Source organism: Amphiura filiformis, chromosome 11, assembly GCF_039555335.1.
Source record: "Amphiura filiformis chromosome 11, Afil_fr2py, whole genome shotgun sequence".
Lineage (NCBI taxonomy): Eukaryota > Metazoa > Echinodermata > Ophiuroidea > Amphilepidida > Amphiuridae > Amphiura > Amphiura filiformis.
Genome location: NC_092638.1, coordinates 38,634,056 through 38,655,366, shown reverse-complemented (window position 1 = coordinate 38,655,366; position 21,311 = coordinate 38,634,056). Strand labels below are relative to the sequence as shown.

Below are 21,311 nucleotides of genomic sequence, written 5' to 3'. Positions count from 1 at the left end.
CAGTGTTAGAGTGAATCGTAAATACCTTCATCCAGTATGTTACCAGACTGCTAAAGAAGCTATTAATTGTGTTTGGTACAACAATAGCACATATGATTCTCTTTATGCCGAATTTCGGAATTCGCATTCAACGAACTTATTTTACAACTTCATCTTGTCCCCTTACCCCGGTACCGTTATAACACTTCAACATTCACAAAAACATATCTTAGCTCGTGAGTGATTGAAATTGAGCCAACGTGAGTTTGATTCAACAATCGCTAGCGTCTGATAAATTTTTACTTTTTGCAAACATATTCGCCTCCGGAGGAGAGGAAGGATTCTCTTTAAGCTTGAAGATGGCGCGATTTTTAACTGAATAATCCTGTTACTTGAGGGTAAACGTTAAAAGCACTGCTAAAATTGTCAAGAATGAATAAACCAACAGTATGTCATGGTCATATAATCTAGATGCTCCATCTCAACCAAGAATCTCATGCCTTGTATTAGTTCTGCGATGTTGCTTATGCATGAGAGTTGCTGTAGCTGTTTTAGTTGATAATGTTACCATGGATCACCAATTTATCTGCTGATGGATCAACTGTCATTTCGCTCAAAGATCGTAGTTCAGACTTGTGATGCTATAAGCTTTAGCTGATTTGTATGCATCTTAATATTATATTTTGTATGACGTTAGCTTATATGAGCTGTGACTGACTGACCAGGCTGAGAGCCTGGGTAATTTGGGTTTATTTCCCATTTAACGAAAATACAATTGCTTAAACCCTCAACGGTTTGTGCAAGTGGCTCATTAGAGAGTAGCAATTGACCTCGTTTTTTGACAATTAAGTACCATTAATCGGACTTCTTCTTCTTTCACTACAAAATGTAAGTAAATTGGTAATGAATGTCGAGCTTACGAACACAGGAAAAAGACATATCTTCGCAAAAGCATGTTACAATACCTATGCTCGTCATATCAATTTCAAATGTATCACAAAGTACACAAACAGGTGTTTGCAAGATAGCTTTTAAAATGTTTAATCAAAATTGTGAAGCAAATCATTAAAAACTGTCTGAAGCCATAGTACTGATTATCGGTAGCATTTGGCAGATGGCCAAATAATCCGCAACATTCATTTACAGGACATTTTGACTCCTGGTTAAAGCGTCTTTAGACAGTGTTATAGGGATTCGTAAATAGGCAATTTATCATGGCAGTTACAGAAATGGCATAAACGATTCTCTTTATGCCGAACGGGTATACTTTGTATTCTACGTTTTATGATATTTGCTGTCTTTTACTATTTCATCATCATATTAATCTTGGTCCAATTGCAAGCGTTCCAAGTAAATAATGGGACATTCGCTGTCAAATCGAATTCTCCGTTACGTATATTTCAATTGTTTGCATTTTGCTGGCAATGACATTTTGACGGTTGTCTTACATTATTCTGTGTTTGCCACTGCTCTAGAAGTTGTACAAATTAACAGACGTTAGGAACTCACCATTAGATTTCAAGGGGGCTGGAATTTAAGGTCAGGGCATATTTTTTACACTAGCTATTTAGCTGTTGTTTTTCATTTCTGGTATTATTGCATTCACAGTTAGATGATCATAGTGCATTTGTACAGCACAGCAAACATGATTCAACCTTTGCAGTACTTAAATCTGGTTAACAGGAAACTATTCCAGCAAAATCAATCGATAAAGTCTAATCTATCCTCCACATTGAATGGTGGACTGAACTTATGCCCAAATATGGCACTTGCAAATCAATAATCATCCACTTGAAATCCCCTGACTCGCTGCACTGACCAAAGTTATGGGAGCTGTTTTTGCTGTTATCTGTCATTTACATATCAGGGAGGTACGAACATTTGCAGATGCCCCACATACTCAGTTTTTAGCCTACATATAATGTATACATTATTCTTGAGTGACAGCAAGTACAAAAAAAAATCCGTCAAGTGGTTTAGCTTTAATGCCCTTCGGAAGTGAGCGGTTTACAAGTGAGTGATATTCACTAAAAGTTGCATTTGATTTACATAGGGAATTTTGCAGGCTATGCCGTGCCCTACTTACTAAAACAACAAAACTATATTTCCTAGAATATTAGAGAGTACAATAGATATTGGCCGGTTACTTTTCACACAGTGACGATAACTAGGAAATGCCCTATACCTCTAACATGCACTGTTTGTAGAGGTCACACCTAAATGGTGAGAGCACTGTGTAGTGTGTATAGAAAAATGACCAGTAACTGCAGTATGGTTGTTTTTTTAATTACTTGAGTTATTTTGGGCAAAGTTTTATTGCTCATTCAAGGGGTGACTTCTTTTCTTCAAAACACTTAGGCCCAAGCACCCCCCCCCAAGTCTAATTGTGTGCCCTTGCTTGGCTGCGAAGTATTTCTCATTCATTTACTCCATTATTCAAAACCAATGATGGAAACGGGAGAGTGCATGTAATTAAATTGTTTTGCTCCGATGGGCATTGAAAGCGGAACACTGAAACAAAATACTGTGAAATATGTAAATCATTCATTGAACTTTAACAGCTTCATCGCATTCCGTAACAATCTCAAGCGTCTTATAAGTATTAACTTTTTGTAAATCAATTCGCCTCCAGAGGAGAGGAAGGATTCTCTTTAAGCTTGAAGATGGCAAGATGATGGAAGATTCCTAAGCACATCTTTAACTGAATAATCCTTCATCGGGTTACTTGAGGGTAAACGTTAAGAGCACCACTATTCAAGAATAGATAAACCAACCGTAGCTCAAGGTCGTGTAATCCTAGATGCATCATATCAACCACGAATCTCATGCTTTTGTAACCTTTCAAGGCACAGTTCAAAAACAATCCTGTTCATGTTAATAGGCAATAAAAGCTGATGCACAATTATTTGTGCGATGCTGCTTAATAAGCAGTGCTTATGCATAAGATTAGCTGAGCTCTGTCAATGAAGCCGTTTAGTTGGCAATGTTACCATGGATCGTGATAAATGTGAACTACCCGAGTGGGTAAGACGCTGAAAGCATTTAGAATAGGAAACTACATCTGAGATCGTCACCGACGATTTATTTGCTGATGGATCAACTGTCATTTAGCTCAAAGATCATAGGGCAAAATTTGTAATGATTATAAGCTTCAGCTGATTTGTAAGCATTTATATCTGAATACATGTATAATATTCTGCTTTCCTATACAAGTAAGTAAGTTGATAGTGAATGTCGAGCTTTTCCGAGAATTTTACACACGGACAAAGACATATATTCGCAAATGCACTTCAGGAGCACTTGGTAATTGCTCATATATTCCGTAACATTCATTATATCATGAAGAGGACTTAAAAGTCCTGTTAAACTTTAATGACACTTTTATAGTGCCTTCATCTATATGTTACCATCCTGCTAAATTAGCAATTTATCATGTTATAGCGCATACGATTCTCTTCACCAAAAGGGCATATCGTTGTATTCTACAGAAATACTGTCTTAAAATTTCATCATCAAATATGATCTTCGTCCATTCACGTTCATAACAAGTAAATAATGAGATATTGACTGTCAATCATTCATTAACAGGACATTTTGACTCCTGGTAAAAGCGTCTTTGGACAGTGTTATAGGGATTCATAAAAGCAATTTATCATGGCTGTTACAGAAATGGCATAAACGATTCTCTTTATGGCGAAAGGGTATAAAGCTTTATATTCTACGTTTTATGATATTTGCTGTCTTTTACTATTTCATCATCACATTAATCTTGGTCCATTTACAAGCTTTCCAAGTAAATAATGAGACATTCGCTGTCAAATCGAATTCTCCGTTATGTATATTTCAATCGTTTGTATTAGGTTGGCAATGACACTCTCTTCGTTTGTCTTATATACATTATTTTGTGTTTGCCACTGTTCTAGAAAGGTGTACAAATTGACATACGTTAGGGAAGCACCATTAGACTTCAAGGGGACTGGAATGTAGGATCTTGGCATACTTTTACACTAGTTATTTGGCTGTTGAATTTTTGTTTCTGGTATTATTGCATCTACAGTTAGGTGAGTGTTTTTTAATTACTTTAGTTATTTTGGGCAAAGTTTCTTGCTCATTCACTAGGTGATTTCTCAAAACACTTAGCTTCCAGCACCCCCTTCACAGAAGTCTAATTGTGTGGCTTGCTTGACTGCGAAGTATTTGTCATTCATTTACTCCATTATTAAAAAAACAATGATGGAAACGGGAGAGTGCATGTAATTAATAGTTTTGCTCTGACGGGTATTGGAAGAGGGACACTGAAACAAAATACTGTGAAATGTGTAAATCATTCATTGAACTTTAAGAGCTTCATCTTACAACCCTGTAGCATTAAACACTTTACTATGTGAGTGATCGCTCTTTATGTTGTCAAAGAACAGTGTGATTTTGCAATCGCTAGCGTCTTACAAGTTTTAAGTTTTAACTTTTTGCCAATTTATTCGCCTCCAGGGGAGAGGAGGGATTCCCTTAAAGCTTAAAGATGGCAAGATGATTGAAGATTTCTAAGCACATCTTTAACTGAATAATCTTTCAACGTGTTACATGAGGGTAAACGTTAAGCGAACCACTAGAATTTTCAAGAATGGATAAAACCAACCGTAGCTTAAGGTCATGTAATCTAGATGCTCCATCTCAACCACGAATCACATGCCTTGTAATACAGACTTGACATTTAGTATGGAATATTTTTTCGCAAAAGTCCAAGACTGGTCTAGAAGGGGTCAGCATAAACCGGACGGGATAAATATTAATTGGGGTGTGTCGGGAGATGGTGTAAAGTAATTTTTTGACAGAAAATGTGCTTTCCATTAGTTTAAATTATGATTCTCATGATGTAGTGATTTACCCTTAAATGGCGGATTTATGTAGACTGAATTTGAATTTTGTGGGGGTTAAAATTTCTGATTTTGAGTAACATTATTCTGATATTATCAAATTTATTGAGGTTTGAGGTGCTATTTACTGAACCTAAATACCAATAAGAGTTCGTCAGAACGGAAATGCACTTGTAATCTACCAGTTTTGAAAGTGGGAGGAGCTTTAAAAATATGGCTCTGAAAAGTGGTACGCACTCAGACATTTTGAATGTCCCCCTGGGGCCAAATGTTATAAACTTACTGTACACAAAGAAAGAGCGAGAGTTCATTGGACAACCAAGAATCCGTGCAGTTAATGTGTACCTTAAGTTTATAACATTTGATCTCAGGGAGGCCATTGAAACTTTCAGAGTACGTACCACTTTTAAAAGCCATATTTTAAGCTCCTCCCCTGTTCAAAAAAATGATACATTGCAAGTGTATTTCAGCTGTGATGAATGCCAATTACTGACGAAGTTTAGGAAATATCACCTCAAACCCCTATAAATTTGATAATAACAGAATAATGTTGCATAAAGTCCGGAATTGTGTCCCCCACAAAGCTCAAATTCAACCTCCCTAAATCCGCCATTTTAGGCAGATTCGCTACATTATGAGAACCATAATGTTAACTTCATGGAAAGCATATTTTCTATCAAACAATTATTTTACACCATCTCACGACACCCCCCAATTAATAGTTAGCCCGTGCGGTTTATCCAAACCCCTTCCAGACCAGTCTTGATATTTTTCGAACAAATATTCCATACTAAATATCCTGAACATAGTAGTGAGTTAATGCTAATACGTATAAAAGCGGATACAATCGCATATACAAGATTATTTGTGCGATGTTGCTTATGCATGAGAGTTGCTGAACTATGTAGGTGATTAGTTGGTAATGTTACTATGGATCATGATGATCCGAGTGGGTATGACGCTGAAAGTATTTAGAATAGGATACTATATCTGAGATCGTCACCGACGATTTAACTGCTGATGGATCAACTGTCATTTAGCTCAAAGTTCACAGTGCAAATGTTTTAATAAAATAAGCTTCGGATGATTTGAATGCATCTTAATATAATGTTTCGTATGACGTTCGCATATACGAGGTGTCGTCCAACTATTTCACAATTATAACCTTTTTCCTACAGAAGGGCATATGCATTGAAAAAAACCAAGGTAGGAATCGTTTCCTTGTGTTTGGATCACAAGTTTAAATAAAAATCATAAAAAAATGAGCTTGTTAATAACCTGCAACTTCCGTGATCATAGTGATAATGGTGAGGATTCTAAGCGATATCTAGAATAGCCTGATACTGTAATAAAAATAAGCATACAGTGCAACATGCTGTATTGACGTAATGCCTTAATTTAACTTGCTCTAGCAATAACACTTTATTATACTAATTAATATTGATAATCGATATTTGTACTTGCTGGCTGCTTGTCCTTTTGATGTCATTTTTGCATCGTTTGATTTGCTCTGTCTTCGGTAGGACTGTTTAGAGGTAATTCGGTGGTGCATTGCATTAGTAATAATCAGAACAGCTTAAAAGCAGCTACAACAACACAACAACATCAATATCATTATCTCCACCCAGCAAACGCAAAACGAGATTAAACGTTATATAAGTTATATAACATTTAAATGAAACACAATTTTGATTCTATGAAAGATTACCAACAATATTTTTAAAATATACCGTTATCAAAAATGTTAAAACAATGTTATCTAAATATTTTGTCAACTTTCAAATAACATTATGAATAACGTTTTCTGAAACTTTTTATAAACATAGTAAAAATATTGTGAAAACATTTTTGTAATCTTTACTAGAGTCGCCATTTTAACGTTATCTGGTAACCTTTTGGAGCCCTTAAAAACGTTACGAAGAAAGCTAAAAACGATTTTTGTGTTTACTAGGGATCTTCTATCTTTTTTCTCTTACTTGTTATTTTGCTTGGCCTCCCTTTCTACCTCCTTTAAAGTTTCTATTGGTGTCCTCTATCTGACTCCGCTTACTTTTCTGGCTTTTTATAAACTATCTATATAGTCACAAATAAATTCTAACTTTCTATTTTTAATGCCATTTTCTTAAAGTAAATATCCAATATTCTAAATCACCAATAAAAATCAAATTTACACCGTTTTAATGATGACAATCACATTATATAACACTACACTAGTTTAAATTCCATGTGTATTTCCTGCTACATTTCTACATTCAAAGCTATTCTGTATTTTCCCTTAATGTCTACGTGCACATGGTATTACAGAGCAAAGAATTTAATTAACGTTTTCACTTGCGATTAATGTGTTGATAACGAAGTTGAGGAGTTATCAGTTCACGTCAAGCAAAGTCGGTCCGATGCATACCTATGACCTACTTAGAGCTGGCACTTCGTGCAATGCCTAAATACATTCTAAGTTTTACATTGGAAATGACATAGATTTAGCAATCGCAACCTATTTTATCTAGTAAATATGTGGTTGGCCTAAGTGTATGGACTGAAAATGACTGTCAAATCTGTTTTGCATATTTCAATTATTTGTATATGTATGCAATGACATTTTTCTCGATTAGTCTTAATTATATTATTGAGTGTTTGTCACTGGTTGATGTGTACAAATTGCCAGCGGTTAGAGACGCACCATTAGACTTGGGGCTGGAATTAGGGGTCAGGGTATATTTTTTACACTAGGTATTTGACCGTTTTTCTTTTCTTTCATGCATTATTGCATTCACCGTTAGGTGAGTTACGTTTTCTTACTTTTTCAGTAGGCAAACTGTTTTACTCATTCAGTGGGTGATATTGTTTTCTTCAAAAAACATATCTTCCTAATTATTCGTCCCTAGCCATGCTAGCCTGGCTGCGAAGTATTTGCCATTCACTCTGTTTACTTCGTTATTCAAAAACAATGATGGCGACTGAAGAGTGCATATATTTGGAATTATTTTCCACCGACGGGAATAGAAAGCGGCATACTGAAACAAATGACTGTGAATTGTATAAATCATTCAACAAACTTTATAGCTTCATCTTACCACCCCGTAGTGTTAAACACTTCAAAAGTTAGCAACAAATAATTACAATCAACTTTAAAAGATGAATCTGACGAAATCTGACCTCTTCAGGCAATAAATTGATTTTACTTATAAGAGAAAATATGCCGAAAATGATGGGAATGCTACATGTATGCACATGAATGATATAATGTGCTATGCATTTACCAAGAGTACTTATATATATTCGCACTGTTATAAATTTTTGTCGTGATAAAAAAACGCTCTAAATTTGCAATACAATATGCCAAAGATTCTATTCAATGTTTGGTCAACAGTCATTGACAGATATTCAAATACCGTAAACGTTCGCCTAATGGCGCTATGGGTTCCCTTGACATAACTGGATTTTTAGACACAAACTAAAAGTGCCCTCCCATAACAAATCCCACCAGCAAATTAAGAGCACATATCCTTAATTTTTGTTGGTATTTTTAGAGGTGGGAGCTCTCTATTTGTACATGATATTTACCCCAAGGCAAAGGACCCCCGGTGCGCCATTAGGCGAACGTTTACGGTATACAAGTCTGCATGTTTATGATAAGTACCTGGCAGCATATGCATATTATCTGAAACATTTCAACCCCTAAAACCTACATATAATTCCTTTAAGTTGGTTTCTATGTTCAAGTCATTTTGAAATCAATGGTAGCTAACTTGGTAGCTGTCTGGTGTGTATTTTAAATCTTAGAGGTACTATGTCAATTGTGTCATTTTGTCTCGGTATAGGGCAGAGCAGCTACAGATATACATGGCGCATATATGGCAAAACAGATGTGGATCACATCATATGACGAGTGCTTTTGAATAGTTAAGGCGACCAAGGAATCGGTATCTAACAGTAAATTGAACTTTATAATCTAGTAAAATATGAGAAGTGGTTGGCCCAAGTGTCTGACTAACGGGATGAGAGCCGGAGTTAACGTGACAGCCAATGACAGGATACTAGTAGCCCACGCCATCTCCGTCACAGCTACCAATAAAACAACAATGCTCTCACGGTTTATTCCCTTTTTCAAAGCGAATACAATTCCTGAAACCCTCAACGGTTTGCGCAAGTGGCTCATCAGAGGAGCGCTATAGCACCTAAGTAACAATTGACCTCATTGATGATGACAATTAAGTACCATCAATCGGGCAGCTTTCACTACAAACCATAAGTAAATTGGTAAGGAATGTCGAGCTTATCCGAGAAATTTACCAACACGACCAGCGCTCTCCAATCGGCAACAAACAATATGTTGTCAACAAAGGAACGAACTAAGGAAAAAGACATATCTTCGCATCAGCAGGTAACATTACATATGCTCATATCAATTTCAAATGTATCACAAAGTACACAAACATGTGTTTGCAAGATAGCTTTTTAAAATTTTTAATCAAAATTGGGATGCAAATCGTTAAAAACTGTCTCAATTAATAGTACTGATTATCGGTAGCACTTGTCAGATGGCCAAATAATCCGCAACATTCATTAAAAGGACATTTTTAACTCCTGGTTAAAGCTGTCTTTGGACAGTGTTCCATGGATTCGTAAAAGGCAATTTATCATGGCTTTTACAGAAATGGCACAAACGATTCTCTTTATGGCGAAAGGGTATACACCTAAGCTTTGTATTCTACGTTTTATGATATTTGCTGTCTTTTACTATTTCATCTTCATATTAATCTTGGTCCATTTGTAAGCGTTCCAAGTAAATAATGAGACATTCACTGTCAAATCGATTCTCCGCTATGTATATTGCAATCGTTTGTATTATGCTGGCAGTGACACTTTCTTCGTTTGTCTTACATTATTCTGTGTTTGCCACTGTTCTAGAAAGGTGTACAAATTGACAGACCTTAGGGACCCACCATTAGACTTAAATTTATTGTTATTATCATTTCGTGTATTGTTGCATCTACAGTTACATGAGTATTTTTTTTAAATTACTTACTAGGTTATTTGGGGCAGTTTTTAGCTGATTCAGCGGATGTTTTTCTTTTCTTCAAAACACTAAACTTCCAGCACCCCTCCCCCAGAAGTCTAATAGTGTGCCCCTTGCTTAGCTGTGAAGTATTTGTCATTCATTTACTCCATAATTCAAAAACAATGATGGAAACGGGAGAACGCATATAATTAAATTGTTTTGCTCTAACGGGTATTGAAAGCGGCACACTAAAACAAAATACTGTGAATTGTGCAAATCATTCAGCGAACTTTAACAGATTCATCTTACCACCCCGTAGCGTTAAACATCATTTCAAACAAATATTTTTACACTAGGTATTTTGCTGTTTATTTTTATTATTATTGCGTGTATTATTGCATCCACAGTTAGATGAGTAGTTTTTAATTACTTAAGTTATTTGGGCAAAGTTTTTACCTCATTCAGCTGATGTTTTTCTTTTCTTAAAACTCTAAACTTCCAGCACCCTTCTCCCGGAAGTCTAATAGTGTGCCCCTTGCTTAGCTGCGAAGTATTTGTGTCATTCATTTATTTCATTATTAAAAAACAATGATGGAAACGGGAGAGTGCATGTAATTAATTGTTTCGCTCTGACGGGTATTGGAAGAGGGACACTGAAACAAAATACTGTGAAATGTGTAAATCATTCATTGAACTTTAAGAGCTTCATCTTACAACCCTGTAGCATTAAACACTTCAATATGTGAGTGATCGCTCTTTATGTTGTCAAAGAACAGTTTGATCTCTAGCGTCTTATAAGTTTTAAGTATTAACTTTTTGCCAATTTATTCGCCCCCAGGGGAGAGGAAGGATTCCCTTAAAGATGGCAAGATGATTGTAGATTTCTAAGCACATCTTTACACCGAATAATCATTTAACGTGTTACTACTAATTGAAGGTAAACGTTAAGCGAACCACTAGAATTTCCAAGAATGGAGATGGCTTCATCCCAACCACGAATCACATCCCTCGTACTAGTTGTAACCTTTCAGTTATGCACAGTTCAAAAATAATCCTGAACATGTTAATAGGTATAAATGCGGATACAAACGCATACACAAAATTATTTGCGCGATTTTGCTTATGCATGAGAGTTGCTGAACTATGTAGGTGATGCTGTTTTAGTTGGCGATGTTACCGTGGATCATGAATGTGAACTACCCGAGTGGGTAAGACGCTGAAAGCATTTAGAATATAATACTACATCTGAGATCGTCACCGATGATTTATTTGCTGATGGATCAACTGCCACTTAGCTCAAAGATCAGAGTGCAAAATTGTTAATAATATAAGCTTCATCTGATTTGTATGCATCTTAATATAATAATTCGTATGACGTTCGCATATACGAGGTGTCGTCCGACTCTTTTACAATAAGACCCTTTTTCCTAAAGAAGGGAATATGCATTGAAAAAAACTAAGGTAGGAATCGTTTCCTTGTGTTCATGGTGTTTGGATCAAAAGTTTAAATAAAACCATCAAAAATGAGTTGTTAATAACCTGCAACTTCCGTGATCATACTGATAATTTATGAGGATTCTAAGAGATATCTAGAATAGCCTGATACTGTAATTAAACAGCATACAGTGCAACATGCTGTAATGACGTAATGCCTTAATTTAACTTGCTCTAGCAATAACACTTTATTATACTAATTACTATTGATAATCGATATTTGTACTTGTTGGCTGCTTGTCCTTTTGATGTATTTTTTGCATCGTTTGGTTTGCTCTGTCTTCGGTAGGACTGTTTAGAGGTAATTCGGTGGTGTCATTGCATTAGTAATAATCAGAACAGCTAAAGCAGCTACAACAACATAACAACATCAATATCATTATCGCGACCCAGCAAACGCAAAACGAGATTAAACGTTACATACCATTTTCAATCAGAAGTTATACAACATTTTAATGAAACAAAATTCTGATTCTATGAAAGATTACCAACAATATTTTAAAAATATACCGTTATCAAAAATGTTAAAACAATGTTATCTAAATATTTTGTCAACTTTCAAATAACATTATGAATAACGTTTTCTGAAACTTTTTATAAACATAGTAAAAATATTGTGAAAACATTTTTGTAATCTTTACTAGAGTCGCCATTTTAACGTTATCTGGTAACCTTTTGGAGCCCTTAAAAACGTTACGAAGAAAGCTAAAAACGATGTTTGTGTTTACTAGGGATCTTCTATCTTTTTTCTCTGTCATTTTCTCTTACTTGTTATTTTGCTTGGCCTCCTTTCTACCTCCTTTAAAGTTTCTATTGGTGTCCTCTATCTGACTCCGCTTACTTTTCTGGCTTTTTATAAACTATCTATATAGTCACATAAAAATTCAAATTCAAAGAACAGACCTTCCAGAATAGGTAGTCGTATATATGTATATAGTCACATATAAATTCTAACTTTCTATTTTTAATGCCATTTTCCTAAAGTAAATATCCAATATTCTAAATCACCAATAAAAATCAAATTTACACCGTTTTAATGATAACAATCACATTATATAACACTACACTAGTTTAAATTCCATGTGTATTTCCTGCTACATTTCTACATTCAAAGCTATTCTGTATTTTCCCTTAATGTCTACGTGCACATGGTATTACAGAGCAAAGAATTTAATTAACGTTTTCACTTGCGATTAATGTGTTGATAACGAAGTTGAGGAGTTATCAGTTCACGTCATGCAAAGTCGGTCTCATGCACACCTATGACCTACTTAGAGCTGTGACTTCGTGCAATGCCTAAATACATTCTACGTTTTACATTGGACATGACATAGATTTGGCAATCGCAACCTATTTTATATAGTAAATATGAGAAGTGGTTGGCCTAAGTGTATGGACTGAATGACCTGGCTAAGAGCCTGGGTTATTTGGGGTTATTTCCCAATTTTAAAGATGGTACAATTCCTTCAACTCATTTTCTTCTTCTTTTCTTGTTGCTCTCTTATTGTTTTTCTTTTTCGTTTTAGTTCCCCTTCTTCTTCTCCTCCTCTTCCTCCTCCTCCTCCTTCTTCTTCTAATGAGATAATGATTGTCAAATCTGTTTTGCATATTTCAATCATTATTTTGTATATGTATGCAATGACATTTTCCTCGATTAGTCTTACTTACATTATTCAGTGTTTGTCACTGGTTAATGTGCACAAATTACCAGGGGTTAGAGACGCACCATTAGACTTGGGGCTGGAATTAGGCTTTTTTTACACTATAGGTATTTGACCGTTTTTCTTTTCTTTCATGCATTATTGCATGTCACCGTTAGGTGAGTTAAGTTTCTTATTTTTTCAGTTTTAGTGGGCAAACTGTTTTACTCATTCAGTGGGTGATATTGTTTTCTTCAAAAAACATATCTTCCTAATTGTTCTTCGCTAGCCTAGCGACGAAGTATTTGTCATTCACTCTATTTACTTCTTTATTCAAAAACAATGATGGAGACTGAACAGTGCATATATTTGGAATTATTTTCCTCCGACGGGAATAGAAAGCGGCATACTGAAACAAATGACTGTGAATTGTATAAATCATTCAACAAACTTTACAGCTTCATCTTACCACCCCGTAGCATTAAACACTTTAAAAAATTACAATCAATTTTAACAGATGAATCTGCCGAAAAGAAGCCCCTTCACACAATAAATTGATTTTACTTTTGATAGAAAATATGCCGAAAATGATGGGAATGCTACATGTAAGCACGTGAATGATATGAAGTGATATGAATTTACCAAGAGTACTTATATTCGCACTGTTATCAATTTCTGTCGTGAAAAAAAACACGCTCTAAATATGCAATAAAATATGCCAAAGATTTTAAATGTTTCAATGTTTGGTCAACAGTCATTGGTAGATATAATAGTCTGCATGTTGATAATAAGTACCTGGCAGCATATGTATGTTATCTGAAACATTTCAGCCCCTAAAACCTACATATAATTACTTTAAGTTGGTTTCTATGTTCAAGTCATTAATCAGTGGCGTAGCGTGGGACATCATAGGGGGCCACCGGGTCTGATTGGGGCCACATGTTAAATTTTGAGATCGATTGCCCCCCCGAGCCCCTATGACGCTACGCCACTGAGTCATTTTGAAGTCAATGGTAGATAACTTGGTAGCTGTCTGGTGTGTTTTTTTTTTAAATATTAGAGGCACTATGTCATTTGTGTCATTTTGTCTCGGTATAGGGCAAAGCAGCTACTCCAGATATATAGGGGAGACCGGGGCAAGTCCGCCCTCGGGGCAAGTCCGCCCACCCCATGTTTCTGATCTTGTGACTGCTGGAAAAGTAAAATGATGATGTAATAAGCGGGCACATGCCATAGCTAAGTACCCAAGAAAACAAGACAGTCCGACACATTTCGCCACAGTAATTATCGTCAAAAAACGTTTTTGAGTCAAGGAAGTTTACATTTTTAAGATTAGTAATATTGTAATAATCTCAAGACCTTGCAGAGACGGTTTTCGTTCTTATATTCATTTGGAAGGTGAACGTTTTGCCCAACATATAATGCAATTAAAAGATGGACATATTGTGTTTCTTGGTAAAGAAAAAAAGTACCGTTGGGGCAAGTCCGCCCTGTATGTGAAGGGGCAAGTCCGCCCTGTGTTTTCCCCAGGCGGACTCCCGGTGCGGATTCGCCCCATCGGCGTATTATGCAAAATATTGATAATAATACCTTTAACAAGGGTAAAACTACATGCAAGCATATTTTTTAAAGTTAAGTGGTATCAGTATTACTCATACCACCGTTTATGCCCTAAAACCATAAATGTCGAAGTTGTAAATAAAGGTTTTGCTCATTTTGGTTCCCTACATTTATTAGCTTACATTATACCCCTCCATTAAATTTAGTAGACTCTTTGGAAGAGAGTGGGTGCCTAATATACCCTTTACTAAACGTTTGCATTAAATTTATAATTGTTTTGCAATATTATAATCTTTTCTTTTTTTCAAGGGAAAATAAAAATCACGATGACAGGGCGGACTTGCCCCGTGCTGGGGCAAGTCCGCCCCTGTCATCGTGATTTTTATTTTCCCTTCTCCTGCCGTTACTGAAAGCTCAATGTCCTTACAAATGTGGTAGTATTTAGCTATAGTATACAGCTTAAAAATTTAAAAACTATAGCCTTCTAACATGAGAATTGCCCTCTCTAGGCGAGATTGAAGAAAATAGGGCGGACACGCCCCGGTCTCCCCTACATGGCGCATATATGGCAAAACAGGTTTGAATCACATCATGTGAAGAGTGCTTTTGAATAGTTAAGACGACCAAGGAATCGGTATCTAACAGTAAATTGAACTTTATAATCTAGTAAAATATGAGAAGTGGTTGGCCCAAGTGTATGACTGACCGGGCTGAGAGCCTGAGTTAACGTGACAGCCAATGACAGGATACTAAATTTAGTAGCCCACGCCATCTCCGTCACAGCTACCAATAAAACAACAGTGCTCTCACGGTTTATTCCCTTTTTCAAAGAGAATACAATTCCTGAAACCCTCAACGGTTTGCGCAAGTGGCTCATCAGAGGAGCGCTAAGCACCCAAGTAACAATTGACCTCATTGATGATGACAATTAAGTACCATCAATCGGGCAGCTTTCACTACAAACCATAAGTAAATTGGTAATGAATGTCGAGCTTTTCCGAGAAATTTACCAACAAGACCAGCGCTCTCCAATCGGCAACAAACAATATGTTGTCAACAAAGGAACGAACTAAGGAAAAGTACATATCTTCGCATCAGCAGGTTACAATACATATGCTCATATCAATTTCAAATGTATCACAAGGTACACAAACCGGTGTTTGCAAGATAGCTTTTAAACATTTTAAAATCAAAATTGGGTTGAAAATCGTTAAAAATTGTCTCAAGCCATAATACTTATAGGTATAGAAGATGGCCACATAATCTGCACATTCATTAAAAGGTTATTTTAACTCCTGGTTAAAGCGTCTTTGGACAGTGGGATTCGTAAATAGGCAATTTATCATAGCTGTTACACAAATGGCACAAACGATTCTCTTTATGGCGAAAGGGTATACACCTAAGCTTTGTATTCTACGTTTTATGATATTTGCTGTCTTTTACTTATTCATCATCATATTAATCTTGGTCCATTTACAAGCGTCCCATATAAATAATGAGACATTCACTGTCAAATCGAATTCTCCGTCATGTATATTTCAATCGTTTGCATTAGGTTGGCAATGGCATCAGAGAAAATAAAGGTAGAGAAGCGACACTCCGTACAATTAACGTGCAGACGGCCTATACCGATGTGAGGACAGAAAATGTGACTCTCCTGCTAGTCTCGGGCGCGGGCCAGACTGTATGCGGTATGAACAAAAACATAATTAACTGGTTGTGTAGGAGACTAGCAGGAGAGTCACATTTTTCTGTCCTCTGCTGTCCTCCGGAGTGTCGCGGTCCTGATGGCATTCTCTTCGTTTGTCTTACATTAGTCTGAGTTTGCCACTGTTCCAGAAAAGTGTACAAATTGACAGACGTTAGGGACTCACCATTAGACTTCAAGGGGGTTGGAATTTAGGGCCAGGGCATATTTTTACTCTAGGTATTTGACTGTTTATTGTTATTATTATTTCGTGTATTATTGCATCCACAGTTAGGTGGGTATTTTTTTTTATATAAGTTATATGGGGCAAAGCTTTTAGCTTATTCAGCGGATGCTTTTCTTTTCTTCAAAACACTAAACTTCCAGCACCCCCTTCCCAGAAGTCTAATTGTGTGCCCTTGCTTGGCTGTGAAGTATTTGCCATTCATTTACTCCATTATTCAAAAAATATGATGGAAACGGGAGAACGCATATAATTAATTTGTTTTGCTCTAACGGGTATTGAAAGCGGAACACTGAAACAAAATACTGTGAATTGTGCAAATCATTCAACGAACTTTAACAGCTTCATCTTACCACCCCGTAGCGTTAAACATCATTTCAAACAAAATTTCTTAGCTCGTACGAGTGATTGAAATTAAGCCAATGTAAGATCGTGCCAATCGTTTCTTGATATTTGAAAGAACAGTTAGATTCAACAATCTCTAGCGTCTTAATTTTTCGTATTTGTGCAAATTTATTCATCTCCGGGGAGACGAAGGATTCCTTTAATATTAAAGATGACGAGATTATGGAAGATTCCTAAGCCCATCTTCAACTTAACTGAATTGAATAATCCTTCAACGCGTTATTTTATTTTTAGAAATGAATAAACCAACAGTAGTTCAAGGTCTTGTAATCTAGATGCTCCATCTCAACTCGAATCTCGATGCCTCGTAACCTTTCAGAGCACAGTTCACACAAATCCTGAAAATAGTAGTGTGTTAATAAGGGTATAAAATATATACAAGCTCTTACACAGAGCTATTTTTAGATGCTGCTTTTGCATGAGAGTTACCGAGCTAAATCACTGTAGATGATGGTATTTTGATTCATCATTTCACCAAGGGTCATGATGATACAAAGTAAGCAAGACGCTGAAAGCGTATGGAATGAGGTCTAAAAAATTGTTTGATTGGCGTAACATGAAAAAAAATTAGGATAGGTCGGTCGGCAATTTTTTTGATAATAATTTTTTACACACATTTTAAGCTGAAAATCGCGAATTTTTCTTTTTTTTTAATTTAATTTTTTTAAATTTTTTAATCAATTTTTTGCAAAAACATAAGAAAAAAGTCTAGGGTCGACCTATTTTGGGGGTCGGTCGGGTTACGCCAATCAAAAAAAAAAAATTAGGCCTTATTTGCTACTGTGTCAACTGTATCAACGTATATCTGACTTCCTCCTCCAGCCCTCCAAGCTAGTATCAGTTAATGAACGTAATTATAAGAGCTAATTCCTTTGCAACATATTGGCCTATCTACGTACGCATATTAAATACATTAATCGTATATACGGATATAGCTACCAGACAATGAGATGAGATAACCATGAATTAATTTCACATGACATCAGTTAATTTTATCATCCGATCCATACTGATATTAACCTACGAAATAAAACGATTATATTAGGGTGCATGACCTTGAGTAACTGAACAGATTTTCGCTTTTTTTTTATTGTCAAAGAACAAAGTATTTAGTTTTCAAAATAAAATATTTGCGGAGGAGCAGAAGAATGATTCCATTTGATCTTAAAGATCAAAATGTTGAGATGAACAATCACTGATTCCTTAGCACATCTTTAACCGAAGCAGCCAAAAAAAATCAAGTTCATTCTACAAACCATATACTTTGAAACCTTGCTTGATTTATTGTTGTTAATGAGATATGTACGTTTATGTAAGTGTTGCAGGTGATTCAGCCCTCCTACAACATAACTCAAGAACCACAGGACCTACACAAGTATATCTGTGATATTTGAAATCTTTTACACACTCGCTATGAAATGAGCAATGCGATTTTTGCTGACTACCATTCGCAAGATGCTGTGAACTACCAAATCGCAACACTTTAAAATAGTGTCAAACCTTAAGAGTGTGATTGAACATTGATTTTTATCAGCAGACACGCATTTTGTTATTGCATATCGCAATACTGTAGTATATCTATTTCTCAGCATAGATGCATTTTCTTTGGTCAGCATCTTGGCTTCCAAGTTAGTCCACGAGATTTTGCACCAAATTCTTACCATGGATCATTGATATTGCAATCTGCAAAGTGGGTTAAACGCTGAAACGATACAAGGCATTTAGAATTATATGGTATATCCGAGATCGTCACCGTCGAACTATTTGCTGATGGATGAACTGTCATTTAATAACCTAGATCGTAGTGCAAAACTTGTAATGAGTGGATTTGTATTCAACTTGATGTAATAATCAATAGATTTAGTATGACGCTTACTGCGAACAAATTTGGTCTGCTTACATGAGATGTCGTTTTACCGCTTTTTCACAGTAAGCATTATAGTAAAAGCCTCTTTCTAAATAATGTGTCCTAGTGGGAGGATAATTCTCAAAATAGTGGGCAAATTTATGATTTCTTCATCATCCTTAACTCTCAATGTGCCACCATTACATACTGGTACCACGACTAGAGTAAAAATATTGCAGATCATTCTGTAATATTCTAGGGCAGATCTTTAGATCATGTGTATCTAATAAATCACGACAGCGTTGCGTACTTCCGCCGTCCGCGTTAGTGATAGTGGTTGTGTGTCTTCGCATTTACGTGAAAGACCGTAAAAAAGCCGCCGTAGGCGAGTAGCAATTTCGTCTCTTGCACTTCATAGAACTTGGTACGTGGTAGTTGTACTGGCCAACACTCCTGGCTGGAGTCAGACGGTCAGGGTAGTGTCTGCGCTTGTATTTTTGCTTATTGGTCTTGCTTGGTTGCTTGATTTCTTGTGATACCGTAGTGGTCCTGTAGTGCCGATTTGAAGGCTTCTGGTTTGGAGATGTTTGTGATGGGTTCTGGTAATGAGTTCCAGTCAGTTATATATTTGTAGCAGTTTGCGGGTTTGTAATTTGAAGTAAGTATTTGGATGTTGGTGCCGTGACTGACGCTGGACAGGCTGAAGGAGATTTCTGATAGGCAGGGATATGTGACCTTGTCTTGCTTGCTGGAAAATGCACAGACGCCCGATTCTTCTTCTTCTTCTTCTTGATGACAGCTCCTCGAGTGAGAGGTCTTTTAGCTTTTGTGTGCCACATCCTGACTCTCTGTTTTTGTAATCGCCTTCTATAAAACGTGCAGCTCTTATTTGCACGGATTCCAGCTGGAACGATTGGCTCCAATGATCTCATTAACGGATGATGCTGGGACTTTGCCTGTTGGTGATTGGTCTGTATCTCTTTTGTGTATGATTTGAACTCACTTTTTGCACACTCGCTACGTCTGGAACCTCCAGACTTCATCAGATAACAGACCCGATGACTAGTAACTATTATCTGTTTACAACTACTGGATGCCTGAGAACATTCAATCATTCATATTCCGTGCTAGCTATCTTGGAAGAGATAGAGAAAGAGATATATTTCTTCCAAGAGCTATTGACTGCATTTGACCTATGAATTGAATACTATTATAGTTGCGGTGAATGACTTTGAATAAATGAACAGGTTTTTAACGCTTTTTGAATTCCTTAAATCAACTCAAATAAAATCTGACAAATACTTGTATAACTAAATTGTGTTTGCTTTGCAGACAGCACCAAGCATGCGTGCTGCATTTTGATGATAACATAAACCGAAATTCGAGCGGTTACTCGAATGTATTTTGGAGATGGCCTAAGCTGTTATGATACTCAGAATATTCAAAAGTCAATTTACTTCAGTATCTGCTGCAAATGAAGCTTACTTGGAATGTGTAGAATATGTACAAGCTGCAATGTTGCTCTTTACTTTTTGACAGTCAACTGAATAAAACAACATACGCTTGAGCTCTTGTAGCGTCACTTCGATTAAGACGAGTTACCTGTGTACACGCCAATTTTTCTGACGTCTTTTTGTGCTATCGCTTCTCGGAATGAGTACGTTACTCTTTAACGGTTGTTATTCTATGATTCGTGTCATTCCAACCGCCATGGGACAATCCATATCCGTTATTGTATATGATTGCAACAACAATAAACAATCTGCTCCAACCTTTTGGGAAATAAGAAATGTATACAAATGTAAAGGACACTTGTAAGACTGCCGAAGTGACCGCATTTATTGACAATGTATTATACATCGTTTATCGTCAATGCTACCAGTAACACCACAAACTTTACAAAGAATTTGGCTGCCATATTGGAATTAGCTGCCATTTTGAATTTATTCACCTCATTGTTTTTAGCACTCCAACTTTCATGAGCATTTTTGAAAATCTAAACATTACAAATACAGGTTATCTATCCAAAGTAAGATCGTCATGTACTAAGCATATTTTATGTCGGCCATTTTGAAAATCATGGCGAATATCCGCCATTTTGAATTATCCTCAAATTGATTTTTACCTCATTGTCATTAATTTTTGTAGAGTATAGGCCTACATACTGTAAGTTATTGGTTATTTCATTCAAGAAATTATGCGGCAGATGCATACAGACAGGGAGGGGGGAGCTGGGTGGAAATACTGGCTAGAAATACTTGGACAAAATTAACCATAAGTAATGAGGATCTTCATTTGGCCCACTTTTAGGCAACAGTATGTCCCAATTTTGACCCAATTTAGGGATAAAATTGCATATTTTGATCGCGTATCACACGCATTTGGGAAAAGTAACCCTACCATGCTTACTGGCTGGTTGCTTTTTCTTGACTGATCTATATTCAGTTCTAGCACTTGCTGTTTTAGCTGTAGTGTTGTCAGATGATTTTTCTTGTATAAGCTGATCGTATGCATGACTGAAAAAATAAGCTGCGCCCCCTCATTGTTCATTGCTTGCTCGTTGCGCCTCCTGATCCATTG

General features: G+C 36.3%; 1 protein-coding gene across 1 annotated transcript in view; it reads right to left on the bottom strand.

Moving 5' to 3' along the window:
* Nucleotides 1-21,311, bottom strand: part of LOC140164819 (5-hydroxytryptamine receptor 1A-like) — a 270,443-nt gene that overhangs the window by 237,065 nt on the left and 12,067 nt on the right. The window lies entirely within an intron of this gene.